We start from the raw sequence: 19,497 nt of genomic DNA, 5'->3' as shown, positions 1-19,497 counted from the left end.
TAAAACTGTTAAATGTTGTAGTGTTTCCGAACATAAAACATTTTAAAAAAACAATCACTATCATACGTACAAACACCTTCTAATCTAGTGTACAAACAAATTTAGTCTTTTTTCTACTGACTTCATGTGTGAGTGTGTATGTGTGTGTGTGTAACTTGATAGATAATCTGGTGTGAAAATTGCAATATTGAATTAAAATGATTTTGGACCTAACTTATAACCATCCATGGCCTTTCACTTAAGTATGCATTATAGCATTTTATTAAATAATTATTCGTGCTACGCTGTGGGTTAGATTAAATTTTCATTGAAAGTAAAAAAAATAATTATTTAGATATTGTGTTTTCTTTTAGAAAATATTTAAATTATGTAAGGATTGACTACATATGACCTGATTAACTTTGCAAGTTCAAAGACAACCTAAATTAACATTAAGAATATAGTTGACTTTAAAAAAAATCAAGATGATATTTTTTTTTTAATATTGAGTCAATAACATATTAAATCGACTAAGATTTACTTAGATCAGTTTAAGGTTACCTTACCAAATTATGAACTCAAAGTTTGATAAATTCTAAATATCAATAATTCTTAATTTTTTTTTTGTATAATCTCCTATGAAAAATAACATACAAATTGTTTAGATGTACAACTTAAATCGACCACTTAGAAAGAAAACTCAAATAAAATAAAATCATGGAATCCAACTAGAAAAAAAAATTCAAAAATAACTAAAAAAAATAATTCTGAAACAATAACTTCTAGATGACATATTATGAAACAATATCTTTTAATACTAATTTGTACACAACCCGACCTCAACAAGTTGTGGCAAGCTAATTCATTATAAAATTAGATCTGTAAAAAATGCTGAAAAAATTTCAACCCAATCCATCAATGTCTTTTTCTTGGATTTGAATTTGTCATTACACGTCCAGATCAAGCTTCCCCGATATACGCAAGCCACTTTGTTCTTCATGAATCCATTTTCTAATTTGCCATTGTACAGAATTGTGTGAAATTAATTTAAGCAGTGGAATATTGTTTCCTGGGTGTGATTCGATATACTTCTATTGGTCCTTGTTTTTAATTGAAAACTTATACACTATTGCCACAAATTTCTTCTGTGGGTTCCACGTTAAATAGAAAAAAGAATTAGAGCCTATTTGTAGAAATCCTCCTTTTGCTTCCCCAGAAATCATTTCCCCTGGTAACATTCTGCCTAAACCGAGCAATATTAGCTCCTAGTTTGAAGGTACCGATCCAAATTAGATTAATATGTTTTTTCAAGTCGGCTACCTTTTAGAGTAAATAGAAGTCCGAGTTTGAGGGCACTGTCTTGTGATTGACAGGGGAGGAAGGTTGAAGACAAAAGCTATCAGGTTGGATTTGAGATTTGGGAAGGTGAATCGAAATTTTATTAATTTGTTTTTTTATTTTAAAAATGTTTATGAAAAAAATTAAATTTTTTGTTTTTGTTTTAAATTAATTATTTTAGTGTTTTTAGATCATTTTGATGTACTGGTGTTAAAAATAAATTTTTAAAAATAAAAAAATACTTTTTTAATATATTTCCAAACAAAAAAACATTTTAAAAAACAATCACTACAACACTCACAAATACCTCCCAAATCTAGTGTACAATCAAATTTCATCCCTTTTTACTGGTCTAAAGTTCAATTTTAGTGTATATCAATAAGACATCTTCATGCAACCACCCATGTCTTCACCTTGATTTGTGGATGAGTAGATGGGTCAGGTCAATCTTTCTCATTCACCTTGCCATATAAGTTCGTGTGTGTGTGTGTGTGTGTGTGTGTGTGTGTATATATATATATATATATATGATGAGGTTACAAAAATCATGGCGAATATTCTGGAAGGAATTATTCCTAAAGACCCATGCAGATCATTTGTAACGGGTTCTACGACCTTCACTTTCAGACTTTATCGACTTCCTCTTTAATGGATATTTTCAGGAGTTGTAAATCTTCTCTTGAATGAATACCTGCAAAAAGTCCCTTAGAGATCCTAGGGGTGTTGTTGGGAGATTCTCCGAAGATCATGTCAGTACGAGGTATTTTATATGGTAAAAAGACATTAATAAAGCTATTAATGAGTTTTTATAAAGATAGAGAAAAAGAAGGAGAAGAAGACGTATATGTAAAGGAAGAAGAGAACGAATGTGTTTATATCTAACAACATAAGGTTTCAAACCTTTTTTTGTGTACCCAAGCTTTCTTTTATATTACTTGTCTTGACTTGCTTCATACGATATATGAGGGGTAGAGATGTAATCTCGTAATGGTAGAATAATATTATTCTACTATTGATGCCATCACATCTCATTAATATAATCATGGGCTGCTTTTTCATAATTAATGGGATGTGATGGGTATCATAATAACTAGCCCTGACCTAAAGTAGGGGTGGATTAGAGTGGGGTCATTTTTCAACTATACGCTGAACCCAGGTGTATTTGGGTTCAGTAGTACGTCGAACACAATAGAAGGTAGGCTCAGCGTCATGTTGAACCCAAGAGGAATTGGGTTCAGTTGTACGCTAAGCCCAAGTGTTTGTGGGTTTAGCTTGTACGCTGAACCCATGTGTGGTTAGGTTCAGCTGTATGGTGAACCAAAGAGGAGTTGGGCGTGAACGCGTCATAGCCCAACATAGAGTTGGGCACAAACATAACCCAATTTTGTTTTCAGGCTTTCGTGTGATGGGCTTAAAATGTGGGAGGTTTTTAGAAAACCATGTCCCATCAGTAGCCCCCCAAGTCTGTTCATTCTTAAAGAATAGGGATACTTAAAGGATCAAAAAAGTTTTTGACTAACTTTAATTGAGTCGTCAAGTCAAGTTCCTATTTCTCAAGCTCCACGTGGCAATGCACCCTCTCATCGGGCCTTTACCGACAGGGAGTCCATTGTTAAATCTCCAAGGTGTGTTCCAAGAACTCCCATAGCTCCCACTAGCAAGAATGTAGCTGGTAAGGTTTTAACAAGTAAGCCTTCCGTCAGTGATGTAATGGTGCTTCTAGTCCTTTCTAAGAGGATTGTTCTTTCAACTTCTCCTCCCAATCAGGGTGTGGAGGTTTCAGAACCTCTCCCTTTCAACGCTTTGGTTGAAACGATCTGGAGCTCCTCTAAAGTCCCATCTCTTCATGTTTCTGTCAGGATGGAGGCGTCCATGTATATGAGTAGTCTTGTCAAGGAGGCAGGCATGTCTCTATTGGCTAAATTGAATAAGAAGAGTGGAGCTGCTCAACAAATTCTTTTTGGGCAAGAAGCTGACATGAAGAGAGTCGAGGAAGAAAATACTCATATGATTCCTCTTAGACAAGAAGTTAGGGAGGTATCCCCTACTAACTTGGGAGTTGGAGCAGTCCAAGAGGAGGTTTCTCAATCTAGACCCTTAGAAGTTGAGGATGCTGATAAGAGTTCTTTTGTGAGCAGAGAGCTCTTGAGCCTTCTGTCGAAAGAATACAGATGAGTTTGTGGGGTTGCTTTGTACGCAGATAAGTTGTGGAGAATTTTTTAATTCTTTCTAGCTATGCTAGAGACCAATGAACATTGAACACTCACTACTGTCCTGGAGAAGTGGGTCCCAGACACCACAAGGTATGTAACCCAATTTGGATCAGTAAGAGGTATTATCGTGGAAAGACTGGTTCCATCATCCATTTTAGAGGGGCATTGGACACTCACTACTATCCTAGAAAAGTAGGTCCTAGACGCCATAAGGGGATGTAACCCCGCTTCGACTAGTAAAAGGTATTATTGTAGGAAGGCTGGTTCCAACACTTCTTAATGCTGTAGAGGCTAGTCCTCGTGCTCTTCAGGAGAGATATGGGTCCCAAACTGCACCCAGGGTATGTAGCCCATTTGGATAGACAGGGTGAGCCTGATAAGGTCGCTCCAAAAGAGATGTGGGTCCCAGACCACACACATGGGTATGTAGCCTGTTTGGACAGATAGGATGGACTTGATAAGGCCACTCTAGTGCTTTTACTTCCACCTAAAAAGGCTAGTCAGAAAAAAGCAGGGGACGCTGAAAGCCACCTTGAAGAGTGAAGCATTGATCCCCCTACTACTACCTTGGAGAAGTGGGTCTTAAACGCCACAAAGGTGTGTAATCCTGATTGGTGACAGTAAAGGTTGATGCTCACTTAGGATTTCGCTACCGTCTTGAAGAAGTGGGCCTCAGATGCCATAGGAGTGTGTAACTCCAATTGGATCGGTAGGAAGTGGTCTTGAGAAAGGAATGTAAATTAAGTAAGAACACCAATGATAAAAATAAGCATTCTTTATCAATGAATTCAACAATAATACAACTTAAGGTGGTCTGAATGCCATGCATGAGGAAGGTTAGAGCTGTGTAGATCCTGTAGGTGATAGGTGTTAGCTCTGATCACCCGTGTCACTCTAAAGGGACCATACCATTTTGGAGCTAGCTTTCCTCTACTTTCTGTATTGCCCGTGGCTTCTAACTTCCTCATTACCCAGTCTCCTCGTTTGAAGGTTCTATTTTTTACTCTAGTGTTGTGGTACTGAGTAGCCTTGTGTTTGTAAGATTTATTCCTTATTGCGGTTATGAGTCTGGATTCTTCCAGTAAGAGTCTGTTTGGGAACGTGGTTGAAACCACATTCCCTCATATTTTAATTTTTTTTGCTAAAAAATATTTTTTTATATTTTTAGATCATTTTGATGTGCTGATCTCAAAAATGATTTTATAAAAATAAAAAAAAATATCATTTTGATGCATGTAAAGTTAGTGGGCAAGATCTGCACATGATGTCATTGTCATAGATGATCGGCTCAAGGCTTTTACTCACATTTTATATATGCTCTCGGGGGTCACATGATGTCATTGTCATAGGTACTCTTGAGGACTCTCTTAGACATAGGGGAACCTTCCACCTGATACTGGTGGACAGGATTGTGATGCCATGAACCCTCCTCAGCCCTTCTCCTAGGTCATTGTCTATGTGAGTCAGACGAACTGGATGAATCCAGCATGAGACGACGAGAGTGATGACTTCTTTCTCTCCTATGATGGCTAGCATGGGCTCTATGAAAATGTTCACTTTGTAGTGGTACCATGGGATAGTGTGAACGTTCTTGGGTTGGATTATGAGAACGGTGTCTCGGAGGTTTTTCCTCGTTCTGTCCATATCCCTATGCACAATTGAGACGTCTTCGGGCAACGGGGGTTCTTCGTGGCTAATATGGTAAGATATGTACCAGGACATCATGAGCTGGCTGAGGATGAACATGAATTTGTCCTCTTAATCTGATGACTTCTTCAAAGAGCAAACATATTTGCTCAGCCATCTTCTCAATCTGAGGTTGGGCGGATGCACCAGTGACAATGTTGGCATTTGTGACATGTCTTGATGTGTATGAATCTGCGATATCGGTGTAATTAATGGAACTGTATGTCAAAGCTTAGTTTCTTGCTGGAGAAGTAAGTAGCTTTTTTTAAGAGTTTCCACGGATGGTGCCAACTGATGAGGCTATAAAAATCACGTGGAATATTTTGGAAGGAATTATTCATAAAGACCCTTGCAGATCATTCGTAATGGGTATTATGACCTTCACTTTCAGACTATATTAGCTTCATCTTTAATGGATATCTTCAGGGGTTGTAAAGCTTCTCTTGAATGAATACCTGCACAAATTCCCTTAGGTATTGTGTTTTCTATTAGAAAATATTTAAATTATATAGAGATTGACTATATATGAACTGGTTAACTTTATAAGTTCAAAGACAACCTGAATTACTATTAAAAATATAGTTTGACTTAAAAAAATCAAAATGATATCTTTTTTTTTTAATATTGAGTCAATAACATATTAGATTGACTCAGATTTACTTAGATCAACTTAAGTTAACTTACCAAATTATGAGCTCTAAGTTTGATAAATTCTAATTATTAATAATTCTTAATTTTTTTTTTGTATAATCTCCTATAAAAAATAACATACAAATTGTTTAGATGTACAACTTAAATAGACCACATAGAAAGAAACTCAAATTAAATAACATTATGAACCCAACTAGAAAACAACATTCAAAAGTAACTAGAAAAAATTTTCTGAAACAATAACTTCTAGATGACCTATTATGAAACAATATCTTTTAATACTAATTTGGACACAACCCGACCTCAATAAGTTGTGGCAAGCTAATTCATTATAAAATTAGATCTGTAGAAAATGCTGAAAAAATTTCAACCCAATCCATCAAGGATTAAAAATTATTACACGTCCAGATCATGCTTCCCCACTATACGCAAGACACTCTATGCTTCTTGAATCCTTTATAAAATTAGATCTGTGTAGAAAATGCTGAAAAAATTTGTCATTACACGTCCAGATCCTTTATAAAATTGAATCCATTTTCTAATTTGCCAAGTTAGGCTGAACAGAATCTTGTTTGAGCAACAAGCCTACAGAAATTAATTTAAGCAGTGGAATATTGTTTCCTGGGTGTGATTGGATCTACTTCAATTGGTCCATGTTTTTAATTGAAAACTTAAACACTATTGCCACAAATTTCTTCTGTGGGTTCCACGTTAAATAGAAAAAAACTGAGAAAATAGTTGTTTTTGTATTTTAAAAGTGTTAATGAAAAAAATTAATATTTTTTTATTTTTTTCATTAAATTAATTTTTTTTAGTGTTTTCAGATTATTTTGATGTGTTGATATCAAAAATAAATTTTAAAAAATAATAAAAAATATTATTTTGATATATTTTTAAACAAAAAATACTTTAAAAAACAATTGTTGCCACAATATCAAGCATATTCTTAATCATGGAATTAATTTATACATTCAATATAAATTAATTAATATTCTATGTACATGGCAAATAAGAAAAATAAGGGATAGAAGAGAAGCTAAAATAAGGAAAATCAAATTTATTTTGTTTGGTTTAAGAACAGTGAAAGAAAATGAAGTTTTGTTTGTTTAGATATATTGATGGAAAATGAATGAATACAATTTTTTAGATGATTTTATGAGCGAAATTCTGTCCATTTTTTTGTCTTACTTTAATTTTCTCTTTTATAAAACAAGGAAAATCAAAATTTTCTGTATAAAAAAAGAAAGTTAAGGATTTATTTTCTATTTCTAGTTTTACTTTTCAAACAAAGCAAAGTGGTTTAATTTTTTTATATATATATCACTCATCTTTCCATTCATTTCTCTCAAAACTTACATGCTATAAATCTTTGCGATAAAAATTAACTAAAATGATTTAAGATTGAAACTTTGAACAATAAATCTAAAACAAATCCACTTATCTAAGAAGTTAAATCTCTAATGGTATAAGAACACTATGTTTTTTCTTTCTGGAAATCTTACTCTTTACTAAGGCTAGAGAATAATCATTATACTACAAATAACTAGATACATTAAAAGGAAAAAAAAAAACTAAAGTGGTCCTCCATAATATCATGTGTGACGAAGCTTTTTCAATTGATATAATCATCATCATGATACTACAATATGATACTATATATATAATTATAAGTAAATCTAAAAAGTGTGGGTTTTTTTTTATTGTAGATGAGAAGTATTGTTCACACACTCACAAAATATTATGGACCTCCTATTTATTTTGGTTTTCAGAATCTTATTTTAGACAATTAGATCCTGATTTAATGCCAATTGCTTTTGATTTCTTAAATAAGAGTGAAATTAGAAAAAGGAAGAACAAAATTAAAATAAGGTGTCATACATGGGTGGCACGTGCTAAAGATTTTGTGACAAATACACTTAAGTCCTCAATATTTAAAAATAACACAATTTATACAATTTAGGTCCTTTTAAGTTTTAATTTTTCACTTTTGGTACAAGAGTTTTTTTTTTATTATTTTTTAGTTCTTGATTAGAGAGAGGAGAGAGAGGGGTCGCTGAATTCTAGCGATGAGAGAGAAAATTATCATACATAGCATTTCCGACCACCAAAATGATTTTTCTTGATATCCACGAGTCTCATGCGATGAGAGGGGATTGATGGTGGTCGTTTAGAGCCTCAATGTTACCAGAAAAAACAAATCTAAGCCGAGAAAGTGAAAACAAACCCAATTTGATTTTAGGTTTATAGACCTTTTTTTGGTATTATAAATTGATGGATTGATTTATAAGTGTTCTAAGGATGTTGGAGATGTACTCTTGGGTTGAAATGACTTAGAAATTGAGTTTTTTTGGGAAAAAGAAACATTGCCTGATTTTTTAATATGGGCTTGTAGATGACACGTCGTCTACATTGTTTGCTTCTTTTTTTTCTCAAAAAATAAGAGTTGACAACAAGTTGTCTACCCCTTTAAACAATTCAAAAAAAAAAACCCAAGCCCAGAACCACAGACCTGTGTTTGTAAGCCCACCTACACAACTAGGCTTTTCATTACAGTGGCTTAGGTGTGTTGGGCCATAGGTCCACAAGCCTAGGTTTTTTTTTACCTCTTATATATATATAAAAAAAATTATTGAACTCGTTTGAGTCACTAGCTCAGATCACAGGTATAACGAGTTAAGTCATAATACCCTTGCTATTATTCTTTTCTAATATTTATTCTTTTTAATTGATATCTTTTTTTAACATGTTTTGTTTTCTAAATTTTTTTAAAATTGACATTTCAATTAATATCTCTCTTATATGATTTTTCTTTTTTGCTTATTTAACATTTTTTGGATATAGAATTGTTTTAATGGTGTTGTGTGTGTTTGATTTTTGAAAGGACTATTCTTATTTATCGATAGTTGTTTTAAATTTTTTATATAAAAGAACTTTATTTTTTAAAATAAAAAATATTTATTTTCAGATAATATTTCTAATATGTGCATCTTTGCATAATATTGTTTTTCTCCCTTTTATTTTATTCAATCAATTTAACGTGTAAGTCTATTTCTATTATTATTTGATTAAATAAAAAAATAATGTTAATAAAAAATTCAATAAACACAATTGAGTAAATGTTGTGTCTTGTGAGACTAAATATCTTAATCAATGAATGTTTCTTGATTGTTTTCCAATTTTATTTTTAGTTATCGTTAATGACTTTCTTTCTTTTTTGTTTATCAACATATATAGTTCTCGATTTATTTGATTACTTGTATGCATGATTTTTTTTATTTGATCTTGGTATTTTTTTTATATAAAAAAATATATCAAATATAATTTTTTTTTTAAAGAAGAACATATATGGCCCGCAGTAGAACTCAAGTCAAATAACTAGTACTATTTATTGCTTGAGATATTGATATTTAGATACTTTATTAGAAGGATTAAAAGAATGAAAATCTAAAGGACTCATAATTGTAATGTTTGGTTCTTGGAGGTTTTTTATGGCTATTTTTGCTTGTTAGCATGTTTTTTTTAAAAAAATATTGGTGAAATAACACACTTTTAAAAAAATAGTGAAATAACATAGCTTGTATATATTGTATTTGAGAAACGCGACATACATATCTTGTCACTATCCTGAACATTAACATCCAAAAAAGTGAAATGGATTGCACATTAGGAGAGAAAAGAGAGGAGAGAGAAAAACATAAGAAACATAACAAAACTCCGATTACAACAACATCAGTACCATGAAAACATTTCAACGAGATGAATCCAACAACATCAATGATGACCCAAGTGGGCCATATTTGCCGCCAAAGGCAAATAAGCCACCTTTGGATAACAAGTGTGGCACACGCAAGTCACTATAGGTGATCTTCTTTGAAATTGTTGGATTTGTCTCATCAAGAACTTTTTTATGATATAATGGTGTCATAATTGGAACTTCTGTATATTTCTTTATTTTTTTTGCTCTCTCCTCTCTTCTAATATGTAGCCTATTTCATAATTTTTTAGCTTGTCGCTATTCATGACATGTACTATTTCTTTTCTTTTTTTGAACTATGTTATTTCACCAAAATTTTTTTTTTAAAGAAAGCTATGTTTTTAAGAAAAAACCATTTTTGATGAAGGCTTAGTTTGTCCAATCAAATTAAAATGACAACACTCACAAATATTTAGGTGACTAGTCTATTAAAAGTAAGCGAGACATTAAAAAAAAAACTAAAAGGAATCTGCCTCTTACTATAGCCAAAAAAATATTATGCACTTTCTCACAATTCATTGAGGATTGAAGTAGTGCATTTTTTGATAATTTTCACTTTGATACTCAAACTTTTATTTTGCATGATTTGGCCATTTTGAGCTCAAATTAGCCCTTAACTGCATATTTTTTTAGGAGAGAGGATTCAATTGAAAGCTAAGGTGCTAAAGTAAAACTCTCGGGGAACATGGGAGTGGGTTGAAAGTTTTGTTAAAACATTCATTTTAATCCCTTATATATTTTATATATTAGGTGATTATTCCCTTGAATTTCAAGACAATATATTTTGATACTTAACTTCATTTTCCTCTTTTTCAGTCCTTTTTTGTTAGGAGGAGAGAGATGGAGTTGCCAGATTCCGGCCTAAAAAGAGAAAGAGGTTGTTAGACAAAGATTCTGACCACAAAAATGTTGATTTTTGTGTTAAAAGGTTCTATGATGAGGGGTTACATTTATGTTTTTTTTACCTTGAAAACACCTAAAACAACATATTTGAGCTTGGGAAGAATTTTTGTTTTAGGTGGATTTCGGGTTTTGAGGCAATTTGTTGGCTTTTAGGTGGCCATAAATTGGTTTAACAAGGTCTTTAGAGTGTTTTCTAGGTGTTTTGGGTCAAAAATAGATTGAAAATGGGATTTTAGGTGACCCTGTCTTTCTAGCCACCACAATGGTCGGTTCTGGGTTTCCCAGGCGACACGTCGTATGCTAACGCGGCCGACGTGTCATTTTTTAAAACTATTTAGGGCGAACAATGCGTCTTCCACCCCATTAAACTTTCTTTAAAGCAACAAATGCCCGCGCGCAGGCCGTTGCTTTATTGGGTCAGACGATGGGCCTGGCTTACTAGTCCCAACAGCGCTTGACCTAGTTCTTTTTTTATTCTTTGTTTTTATTTTTCATTTTTTTAAAAAAATAATGCATTATTTGTATATATTTTTTCAAATAATTTGTTGGTTTATGTTTTAATTAGATTATGATTTTTTAAAAATGATATTGAGTGTATTTATTTTTTAGAGAGGTAGGTATGATTTATTTGTGGTTTTTTATTAATTATTTTATAGATTAAAATGTTTTTTTGAATATTGATTTTTTTATAAGATTTTCATATGTGCAGCCTTGCATTGTTTTTTTTTTATGTATAATTATTGTTCAATAAAGTTTATGTGTGTGTCGGTTTATATTATAATTTTTATGTGTTTTTCTATTATAAATTTATTTTGATAGAGAAATTCATTAATTAAATATAATCAGGTAAATTATCCATGTTGCGCTGTTTGATATTTTGATCTTTATTTTTTGCTTTGTTTTCTCAATTTTATTTTTATTTATTGTTGATGAGTTTTTTTCCCCATTAATTTACACAATGGTTATTGGGTTGTTTAATTAGATGTGTGCATAAATTTTTAAATTTACATCTACAAATTGTTTTGCCCCCCCCCCCCCCCAGCACATACACACACACACACCAATGCTTGTCTAAGAAGATTAAAAGGCTTTAGGTGCTTTTAGGTTGCTTTCTCTTAGGGGAAAAAATTACATTCTAAGATGAGTGTTTGAGGTATGTACCTTACTCATTTTATGCATTCAATTCAGATACATAGATGAATACATCAAATATTTTTCTAGACACTTAACTAAGTTATTTAGGTCCTTATAGTAATAAGGAGTTGACAAGCATTTGTTACTTTTACTTGCTAACAGTTGCTAAGACTTCTCTTCTCACCCAAAAACTGAGCTTTCATATTCTTTTTATTCATCATGCCACTTTTTATTTTAAATTGCTCAAGTAATGTCTATGTTAGATTAATATCTCTTTACATTTTACAATTTGATTCTTATATGAAATTTGAGATAGTTTAAGTAAGTTTTTTGCATGTTACTTATTTGTTGCTTGAAAACAAAATTATATATCTTTTAATACTACTAGCTATTGATTGCATGTTTAGAAAACATCTTTTTTTTCCCTTTCAATTATCTCATAATTAAAAACAGTGCGTGTTTCCATAACCTATCTAATATATGTCTACACAAGGTCATATACGACTAAAATACAACATGATATGCAATCACAGAAGTGTTGGATATGTGGATTGAAGTTGGATCTTAACATGCAAACTAACCATGTTATAATTAAAGAATATAACAATACAAAATGAAGAGTAGATTGACTCTATCAATATAAAAAATAATATAAGATCAAATACGGGCAAAACACTTTACAAATATAAAAAATAATCTATGAAAATGTTGAAATTTTGCTTTAATTGATAATAATAATAATAATAATAATTAATATAGGGTAAAAGGTGCTCAACTCCTAAAAACCAATAATTCATGAGCAAATTATTTGATGAAGTAAGCTCTTAAGCAATCAGGATTTAATGAGATTCTTATGTTTTCTGGATTTATTATTATTATTATGTTTTAATTGAAAAACAGATCAATTGGTCTCAAAATGTTATTACTAAATGAATTCCTTTTTTCGTCCATTAAAGATAGCATAATCTTCAATAGGTGGGACAACTTTCTTCTTATTTCTCGTGTTTTTTTATTGAAATAGATTATACATATACTACATTCATCACCATTGTTAATGTGTTAGCATTTTTGAAACTCAAAAAACAAACATGTTTTAATAAAGAAATTCAACGCAACCTCAAATACCTCAAATGAAAAAAATTTATCATCACCCAACTTTTGTACAACATAAAAACAAATTTCATCAATTTATTTTATCTTTACCGTATAAAAAAATTAAAGTCTTGGGTCCTGCTGGGGACAAGATCCAATGTTGATGGGTTCTGCTTAGGGCAAGACTCAAAGCCACCATTTGATGGGTCTTATCATTAGGTCCTGGTGGAAGCAAGACCCAATGCTATTGGGTAGCATTGGATCCTATTGCAACGACCCAACAACCCTTTTTAACTTACAAACAAAAAAGATAATGTACGCCCCCTACAGATGCTATAATGTCATTTACTGTGCAAACACTTTATGTCTACTTTGATTTCTATAGTACAATGAGTTTGCATCCACAGTAAATTTACATTGTCTTTATAATAAGTAACAACAGTGGCAGAAAAAACAGAGTAGCTCTCAAAGCCTAAAAAAAGCAGAGCAATAACTAAAAGCTGTGAAAATCAACTATGCAAGTCTATAATTAACTATATTTTAATACAATACATGTACAGTAGAAATCCCACATGTTTTAGAGTTTTTTTTTTTATGTCTGCTCCAATTTTAACTTGAAATCATGGTCATTGTTTTCACCCAATGATTGTAGGGGTCTCATTCTCTTTTTTTTGTTTCAATTTTATTTTTTTAATTGAAAAGCTTATTTAACAAGATATTAAAGATTAAATGATTATCTGTTAAAATCTTAATATAAATTATATATTCATACATCATTTAAGAGTTATATAAGAAAAATTATGTTCATGGATTAAAAATTTTGTATCTATCAATGAACAAGAGGTTTTATAAGTTAATATTTAATTATTTGAGATCTTTATAATTCTTAAAAAGAAATGAGATTTGTTTTTAGTAAAACTGTGGTAGGGGTTGTTTTTCAAAGTGTTTTTACTTGAAAATACATTAAAATAATATATATATATATATATATATATATATTATTTTTTAAAATTGATTTTTGATAATAGCATCTCAAAACAATTCAAAAAATATATATAAAAAATTAAAATAATAATAAAATTTTTAAAAAATATAGTTGGCAGAGGACATATCTCGGTCCCTCATGAGTAGGTCTTAACTCGGTCCCTCACTACTATTTGCTTCAACATTATAGTCTATCTATCAAAATTATTTCCATTTACTTTTTCAATAAATTAAAATTTTCTTATACTAGCCTTATAGAATTAATCCACAGCATTAACTTTCTAACACGAAAACTAGGTTTTTCTTGTATTTTGTAAATTAAAAACATGGATAAAGGGAGATCATATAATGAGTTAATAATAATAATTCTTATAAATAGACAGAAAATAACTAGCTCTGAAGTTAAATATAATTGCAACAATGCCCCCAATTTCTATTCGTAATACTTCAAGTCAACAAATTGTTCATGCTTATCATCCGGGGAAATCTTATAATATAATATTAACATGGGATTACGGAAGCCAAGTGCTTATCAGTGGGGCAAATGTCTCCATCTGTTTCTTCTTTAATTTAATGTCCTCGACAATCGCTTTAGATCCTCTAGGAAAAAAGTATATATAGGTTCCTTGACTAAGTACTTACCAAAACTCTAGATTTGATGAAAAAGACATCAATATTTATACTTTAGGTTTTGACTTCCGATTTAAGTCAATCACATGAAAACTAAAATGGCTGCCTCCAAGAAACAGACAAAGAGAGGAGAGAGAGATGTTAATACGTCAAATTCAACGACTGTAAGCAATTTTTGCTCAAATCTTTGTAATTTTTTTTTTATTTTTTTTTCATGCCCGCGTATATATATAGCATAAGCATCTCTCTCTCTCTCTCTCTCTCTCATCCTCTGAGTTTTTTTCTTAGTGTATATATAGTTCATCTCTGCTCCCACCCTAGCCTTCTCTCTTCACAGAAACTCTTGTATCTCCTGAAAAGGAATGGAACAAGTACATCTCTTCACGAAGAAACTAAAACCAACCCATATAAGCCATGCTCTTTCAATTCCAACCCATGTCCTTGAGGCTTTTCCAATTCCTGAAGGAGCCAATATGATGAATTTTGAAGCAGTCGATGCTACTGGTAATACATGGAGGTTTTGCTTGTCAACCCGTCTGACTGGAGCATACCCAAAACCCGTTCTTCTACGCTCTTCTTGGCGTCGTTTTGTAGAGCAGAAAGGCCTTGCTCCCAAAGACAGGGTTGTCTTCTTCATGGGGAGAGATGAAGCTAATGACATGATCAGGAGGTACACGGTTAGAGCTCAACGAAAAGTGATGGTCTTGATGGGGCAAGATGTTTGGGTCGATGTCGAGCATCTTCCCCTATATGGTCTTTGAAGAGTTTGACCTATATGCACGAGGGGCACGAAAAGAGTCCTTTCCACTCCATCAATATCATGTATATTACTGTGTAATTAGTATCTTGTTTGGTTTTCAAGTTTTATCTTTCCTTTCTTCTTAATGTATGTGTGCCCCTCTTGCCCTACGAGCTTTGAATGGAAAGGATGTAATATTGAAGTTCATAAAAATAACTAAAAGTCTTTTGCGACAAGCCATGCAAGCGAGCATCAATGGGGAAACTATATTTTTCTATATCATTAAATGTTGATATTATCTTTTTTATTTTATTTAAATTATTCATTGATTATAATGCTATTATTTTTTTTATCGTATCTTATTTTCTTGGTTGGAATTACTAATATATAATTAGTTAAAAAATATATATAATTAATTTACATTATATTTTTCATGTTGTGTTGAAACAACATTTTTAACAATCTTAAAGTCAATCATACTATTATTTTTGTCATTCTTATAAATTAGTCTATCTTCATGTTTATATGTATATGGGATGCATCAACTTGTTAACATAATTTAATAGAAATAATTAATTTTGAGGATTTTTAAAAATTATATAATTTTATTTTTGTTTTTACCCGGGTATCCTCATCTTTTTAAAGGATGAGACTAGTCCTGTTCGGGGTTCGTGACTATCCCTTCCAATAAGTACACTTCCTAAGAATCGAACTTGTATTCTTATCTTTGCAATAATATATGAGTGTTTTAACCGCTATACCAACAATTTATTAATTAAAAAAAAGTCATATAATTAAATAACAAGAAACACTTAAATAAATATAAGAAATTCCACAATCATCAAGTTAAATGACGTGTCTCTAACTCACCAGGTTAGCAGGTTTGATTTTCACCCATGACGAGTCTATTCTCTCCTTTTGTTTGGCGTGGGTTGCTGGTGGGTTTGACTCTAGGTTAGGCATGATTCAAATGGTTTCAGTCTCGATTGATATATAATTCAATTAAAAAAATTTAATCATGATTCTAATTTTACCAAGTCGTGCTCAAATTTAATCAAAGTTTTCAAGACTTTCATGGCAAAGGATAAAAGAAAGTTCCTTTAATACGATTGAGAGCCGATAGTGAAATCATGGCCATTGTGGCTGTGAACCCTTTCATTAGAATCATAATTGTTTAATCCAGCCTTCCTTGAAAAACATGGGATTTGAAACCTAAGTTTCTAATTAAGTTTCTATTGTACCACCACACTCGTTGGATTGGCCGGCCTTTAAATCAATGGTTGAAAAGAGGGTTGGAATGTGCCTTTTTATATACACAAAGGAATTGAATTAATTTCTGATGTGACGGTCAATTGGCTTCTAATATTTTGGATTCTGGATGAATATATTAAGCTAAACAAAACTGCAACAGAGACCTCATCTTTAATTCTTTAAGCAATCCCATGCTAGAAATGCCTCTGTGGAGTCGCCATTTTTTTGACCATTTATCCCTCATCACGGTGGTCCCTCCGGATGCCACAGGAGATCTTGACACAACCTTGACAGTTCCGTGGCTTTTGTAGCGGCTTATATATATGGACCGTTTGTTTCCGAGCCGTGTTCTTAAAAAAAGTTAAGAGTTTTTTTATATAAAATTAATTTTTTAATTTTTTTAGATAATTTTGATATCAAAAAATAATTTTTTAAAAAATAAAAAAATATTATTTTTTTATATTTTTAAATAAAAACACTTTAAAAAATAACTACTATCATAATAATATATCATAATAATAAACACTCCGTTGATAAAAATAATAATTTAAAGTGATGTTTCACGATTTTATGTATACAAGTATACAATTTATTTTATATTTATTTTTTAAAATTCTACAATAATTATAATACATATTTCTTTCACCGCCTTCTTGTCCAAACAAATATCATCTTACATATATGTTCATGCCGTACAATATATTTGTAGAGGCAAATTATATATAGTTACCATTACTAAGTCCACATATGAATAAAAGCTGGCAAAAATACAAAGATTTTATCATTCAATCTCCATGAATGAACAAACTTGTCTTTACCAATCAATCGAACCTAAAATGTCAATGTATTACGGACGCATTTCATGTGCCGTAGTACTTCAATACTATATATATGCTTCATTGAATGTTCAATGTGAGTTAGCTTATGTTAAGGCAGTGTATAACAAAAATGGAAAAGAAAATCATGGCCTCACAAACTTTTAAATTACAATTATATTGTAGAGAGAATTCTGATTTAATGGTAATGAAATGTTAATAATTGTTTTTCAATAGATGAGTACTTAAATTAACCTAACTAAAAACTTATAATAAGAAAAAGGATCTGGAAAAATAAATATTCTCTCGGTATTTCTGTTTGTATTTATTAATTTTTTGATAGTGTAAGTACTTAAATTAACCTAATTAATAGAACCTGAATTAAATAGATATTTAAAAACTAATAAGAAAAAGGACATGGAAAGAATAACTTCTAGACCTAATTTGAATATGAAAAAAAACCTTAATTCATTACAGCAAGCTGACCTTTTGTTAAATTAAATTTGTAGAACGTCATGCTTATGAAATCTTATCTCGATTCGCAATTGAATTAAAAAATTATGCTAATTTCAACCAACAAATTTGTTTTACTCATCCAAGCTTCTTATAAAATAATTTAGACATGTCGGTGTGATTCTATCTGCTTCTACGGGTCCATTTATTATGGCCACAAATTTCTTCCATGGGTTCCACATATAGGCATAGTCATGGAAATGAATAAGGGGAAGCACCGAGGAAACTTCCTAGTCGGAAGGTTCCTGGGAATTGCCTGGAGCAAAAACCGAAGCATCCAAGTTTTTCCACAGCTATTACGTATATTGACATGGATAGCTTTTAACTAGTCTTCGTTTTCTACCAATCAACAAAGTCAATTATTAGAGAAGTAATGGTATGTTAAAACTTTGTTTCTTTTTTTCTTTATTTAAGCAATGAGGGCATGATTGTGCCGGCTTCAATTTTCAAAGAGGATGAAAGTGAAAGGAGCTATCAATCAACGTGTAACTCAGGGATGCATCTTGATGCATGAGGAAGATAGAAAAGCAATAAACAAATATAAAGAAACATGTTTTTTTTTCCTTAATATATAAAAATAGTTGTGATGTAAACTTTAAATTTGTAATTTTATTTTATTAATAAACCTAATAATATTTGTTTCTTAAAATATTTTCAAGACCTTTAAATAGACAAAAAAATCCTATCTCAACTAGAAAACAAATAAAAATCCAAACAAATAAAGAAAGTTAACATAAAATCTATAAAAAAACTAGAAAAAATAATAAAATTGACCAAAATAGTATTTTTTTTAAACTTAATTTTTTAAGATTCAATGATGCAATATGTTATTACCCATTTTTGGGTTCCCAAAAAAAAAAGAGAATACAAATATATATATATATATATATCAAAAAAATATTCAGAAGAAATCCAAGAAATAATAGGGGTGAGAAAAGGATACTGGAATGCAAAAAAAAAGGCCAAAATTGGTTGAGGAGGTTCAAAAATGCAAAAGGATGAAATTTGATAGTATATTTTTTACTGATGAGAGCCCTGTTGACAAGGAAAATTCAATTTGAGGAAAACAATTCAAAAATTAGATGTTTATTAACTCAATTAAATTTTAGTTAAGGTTTAATTGAATTTATGGAGGGTTTGATTGCAAGAAAAATAGATTTTTAAGTTAATTTAAGCTTTTATTGGATGAACACTACCAGAAATTTGCTTAATACCAACGGAATTACCGACGAAATCGGTAATTTGAGGTCGCCATTACTGACCAAATTTAATCCATTGGTAATTTCATCGGTAGCTACCGATAGAGTTACGGACAGAATGTTGAGAATATATAAAAAAAAGGGTGGTTCGCTGACATGGAGGTTATTGCGGGTATTTTTTACCGAGGGATTCAAAATGTTAGCTCCGTACGGTGACGTGACCGATTTACCAATGAAAATGCCGATGGAATCACCAAGGGATTCAAAACGGCAACTCCGTACGGTGACGTGCCCTGTTCACCGTCAGATGAGTCGACGGAATCATAGATGGAATGGGTCCGTCGATGAAGCCGCCGACAAAAGTTATATATCCCCTCTTTATTGACCCTCTCCTCCCCTATTTCTCCTTCTTCTTCCCCATCTTAACTCTCCTCAACTGCAAACAACCAGCCCCCCCCAAAAAAAATCTCCCTCTTCTCAGCACAACAAGTCATATTTCTTGAAGTCTTTTCGTCACAGCATCCGTGTTCTGATTTACCGATGGATTTTTATCAGTTTTTGTATGTAATTCTATCTTTTTAAATTTTAACATTTAAATGTGAATTTTATTGTTTTT

The sequence above is a fragment of the Populus nigra genome, chromosome 8 (genome assembly GCF_951802175.1).
Source record: "Populus nigra chromosome 8, ddPopNigr1.1, whole genome shotgun sequence".
Taxonomy (NCBI): domain Eukaryota; kingdom Viridiplantae; phylum Streptophyta; class Magnoliopsida; order Malpighiales; family Salicaceae; genus Populus; species Populus nigra.
This window is presented reverse-complemented; position numbering follows the sequence as displayed.